Raw genomic sequence first — 4,622 nt, forward strand, 5'->3', positions numbered from 1 at the left:
TTGCAACATTCAAGAAGGTGGAATATTTGGCTGCTGACCCGCAGTCAGAACTCATTTGCCTTCCCTCCCAACTAATTTAGCTGCTGCTGCAGGAGATTGAGTCCGAATAAGCACACACACACACACACACATTCGGAACGCTGCACTTTCCCGCCCTCTGGGGAGCCTATGCTGTGTGTTCACTGAAAACGTCTTCCTCTCTAAGGAGGTGGAGGGGAGGAGGTAGAACATGTTCATAGTGAACAACAAGCATACTACTACAGTACATGGTGGCTACTAAGTCTGCACAGGGACTTATTACTATTATTATACCTTTATTTCAACAAGGAACACAGACTGAGACCAAGGTCTCTTTTACAGCTGGGCTCTGCATATACATGTTTACACATACAGTTTAGGTACAATGATTAAAAAACTAAACTAAACAAGACAAACAAAACCATCACAGATAACACAAAAAATACAGCAACAGATTACATTTACACATTAAGTGTAAATTAAGTTATTCCAGGACTATACCCTTCTTGTCACAGTGAACAAAAGTCTATACTGTTTCTGTGGTGTTGTTCCTTTTAGAGTTTACAACATATAGGCTAATAAACATGTACAAAGGCAATTTCATTTTAGAACAACAATTTAAAAGAATACAAGTTAAAACAATGGAATAAAATATAACAACAATATTTAATATTGTGAAGGTCTCACCAGCATTATAGGTAGGCTATAATACAAATAGGATGCTCAAAAAGTTCAAATACCTATTTTCTCTTAAATAACACATACTTTAGTTATGCACATGCCAGGATTAAATTTCAGACCCAAAAGCATTCTTACATCAGTTTAAACATAGACCATTTATGAGAGAGTGTGCTAACCAAAGGCAACATTATGGCAATGGTATGTCTCAAAGCACAGTTAAATTATGAAGTATAATAATGAATCATTAGTGGGATCAAAGGCAATTTAAATCTTGAGCATAAGAATGCCACACCATTCGTATGTTTGTGTGAGGGGACACACACAAACAAACTCTAACACACATTTTTTAGTTGTAATGTTTGAATAATTTTTGTTGTATTGTTTGTAATATCATTGTATTATACATTTGTGTGACTGTCCTTGTATATCAGTGTATCAATGTTTTGTTACTTGTCATGTTGTGTTTTTTGTGGACCCCAGGAAGAGTAGCTACTGCCTTTGCAAAAGCTAATGGGGATCCAAATAAACAAATTAAATAGTCTTCTTCGTCGCTCACTGAATAAAAACTCTAGCATATACTGCCACCTTGTGGTTAAATTCGGTACATCAACAATACATTCCATTGAAATTAGTACTCATCAGCCACGTGAGAAATTTATAAAAGGCCACATAAAAAATGTAATCATGCTGAGAGCAAAAAATGCATTATCTCTGTAACTAAACACCAGCTTAATTTTAATACTGTACGTAAATTGTACTGAATATTTGTGATAATTAGCAGGTTGCAAAAGGCGACTAATAAACTTCCACTGTGAAATAAATGTCAACATTTTGGCATCTTGTTTCATAAATTAACATCTTGAATGCAATGCTTATAAAATATGGTTAATCTCACCATCCATGCAGCAGGTGAGTGGACATACTGTATCTACAGTATCCTATAAATAGTGGATGTCTAAAGAAGAATTGTGTTGAAAGAGGATAGTGCTATACATGGTGTTTACATGGTGCCTGTCTGGTGAAGGATCTGGTTTTGACCTGCATTAGACTATTTAATGATCACAAAATGCAAGTCATATTGTCCTATGAACCACTGATATTTTGTGTTTGAGCATAGTTCATTGACTGCATAAAGTGTGAACGTGACTAAACCTAAGACACCAAACTAAACAAAAAGGTCAGTAGCAGTCCAGCACAGACACACAAATGTATCACATCCGCATTTGTTTGTGATTCCACTCCGAGTCAATCATCATCCACCACAATCACATTCACGTTCAGCTGGTACTCAATGGTGGCCCGTCAAAGATGTTTCTCTTGGTGAGCTTATGTCCATAATGCAGGGCTTGGATTTGGCTCCTCGGTAAGACATAGTCCCACATGTTGAGGTCGGTCACCTCCCCCACAAAGCTCTGCAAAGCCTCCAGGTCTCCAATGTGTTTGTCTGCTCTTGCCCCAAGAGGACGGTCCCCGGCTTGTACAGCTGGTAGGTGCTGCGGCGGCCGTCCACCCAGAAGGCAGCCAGCCCAGTACGGGACTCCCAGGTGAGGCAGAGACTTGTTTTGAAGGTGGTGATGGGCGGCAGGTGGAAGAAAGCGCTATCGCCGCTCAGGTAGAAGGCGATGCGGCCATCTTTCTTGTGCCACACGTTGAGCTCGTCGTAGTCGGTGGTGCGGTAGGCAAACAGGATGATCTGCCGCTCGACTTCCAGCTCAGTGGCCACACGCATGCACAGAGTGAACGTGCGCAGGCCCATTTCCTTTTGGGGGATGAGCACCATGAAGCTGAAGTCTGTCTCATACGGAAAGACCAGTACCTTCCTGCCCAGGTCAACTGTAAACAATACCACAAACAAAATCATCAACAATAACATCATCAACTTAGAGCTGAAGATGACAACAGTATTGTAGCAAATTAACTGACTGGAACTTGAACCTGGGTTCCTCTGACTGTCAGTCCAACACCGGTGATACAATCTTCGGCAAAATCATTCGCAAGGAGATTCCTGCAAAAATATTATTTGAAGATGATAGGAGATGATGATATCATCTTCAAATAATATTTTTGCAGGAATCTCCTTGCGAATGATTAGGAGGTCCAGACCCCTTGACGGTCATTACGTTGTACTACGATCACAACAGTATAAAAACAGCTTTACATGAGCTCACTTGAGGAGGTATGCACACGTAATGCTTTGAAAGTATTATGATATGAGCTATTGGATCTACTATTTGGGATTTTACCAATAACAATTGTATGACATTATTTTCTGTATCTTCTATAAAATAGTTATGTGATACAAATAAATAATAATAGCTAGAATAATCCAAATTATTCCTCTATTTTCCATAGCCTACCAACCAAAACATACCTTCATTGGCTGACGATACCCAGTAAGACTATGGCACTGGCAGCTATCTTTTCACTTGAGAATATCTACCACAGCAAACACATATCATAATGGCAAAAGATGCCACAAAGTAATTGTGAAAATAATAAATAGTAGTAAATACATCATATAGTATAAACTGCATATTCTATAACAAAATGCTTCAACACACACAAAATACTAACAGAATTGCTCTATGATGATTTAAGGCTCTATTTCCATTGAAAAGCCTTGTGATGCTAGCTCACTGTCATGCCTGTCTATTCTTAATGCCATGGGTCTATACTCCTCTTCCCTCAAGGTACCAGATCATTACATCACTTCAATGTGTGATGACAATGGATCCAGTGTGTGTGAGGGTGGCTTGGGTTTGGGTGATACTGGTCTGTTTGTGTTGACTGACACACGCGTGCAGATGTGCACACACACACTTTGACCCCCATTCCGGGAACATCTGATTGTGGGTGAGTGTGCCTGTCAAGTAATGTGTTTTGAGTTAGGGTGGCCTCTACAGTTGAGCAACCTCATGGTATCTTGAGTATGTACATTTTGTATTGACCTTTACTGATTTCAGATTGACATGTTGATTCATCTACATACAACTTTATTGTCCATCGAAGCAGAACTCGTTTTTTGCAGTCTGCTTTTTAATTCCCAACCTGGGCAGGACACACAAACTTCAGATGCTGGAAGCAGGTCAAGCAGCACTCCTGAAGCAGTTTTCAAACCTTTCCTAATCTTGATAATTTTTTTGAATACTCACTTATGTCACCTTTGGAATGTTCAGTGCCGCTCAAATAAATACATTTAATAGCACATGGTTACATCTTACACTGAGTGTACAAAACTTTAGGAACACCTGCTCTTTCCATGACATAGTCTGACCTGGTGAAAGCTACGCTCCCTTATTGGTGTCACTTGTTAAATCCACTTCAAATCAGTGTAGATGAAGGGGAGGAGACAGGTTAAAGAAAGATTTTTAAGCCTTGAGACAATTGAGACATGGATTGTGTATGTGTGCCATTGATGAGGGCGAACAGGCAAGACAAAAGATTGAAGTGCCTTTGAACAGGAGGTGCCAGGCAGGATGTGCCAGAGTGTGTCAAGAACTGAAACACTGCTGGGTTTTTCACACTCAAGTTTCCCATGTGTATCAATAATGGTTCACCCTCATCATGAGTAAGGAACTATGAAAATAGTTCAAATAAACCATATTTAATCTATAAAAAACATTTGTCGGAGAAAATAGATTTTGCAGTATGGTTGAGATGTGATGGAAGTAATTACAACTAAATCAATTAATAGGGACATCACAGAATTTAAAATTGATTAAATTGAGATTTTTTTTTTAATGAAAAGCTAAAATGTCTTGAGTCAACAAAGTATTCCACCACTTGTTATGGCAAGCCAAAATAAGTTCAGGGTGACAAATTTGCTTAACAAGTCACATATGTTGCATTGACTCACTGTGTTCAATAATAGTGTAACATGACATTATAACGTTTAACATTATTTTTGAATGACTTACTCATCC

At 39.0% G+C, this 4,622-nt stretch overlaps 1 pseudogene; it reads right to left on the reverse strand.

The window, feature by feature from the left end:
• Window positions 1–370: 370 nt before the first annotated feature.
• Window positions 371–2,741, reverse strand: LOC110498759 (annotated as a pseudogene).
• Window positions 2,742–4,622: the final 1,881 nt, after the last annotated feature.

Source organism: Oncorhynchus mykiss, chromosome 20, assembly GCF_013265735.2.
Source record: "Oncorhynchus mykiss isolate Arlee chromosome 20, USDA_OmykA_1.1, whole genome shotgun sequence".
Lineage (NCBI taxonomy): Eukaryota > Metazoa > Chordata > Actinopteri > Salmoniformes > Salmonidae > Oncorhynchus > Oncorhynchus mykiss.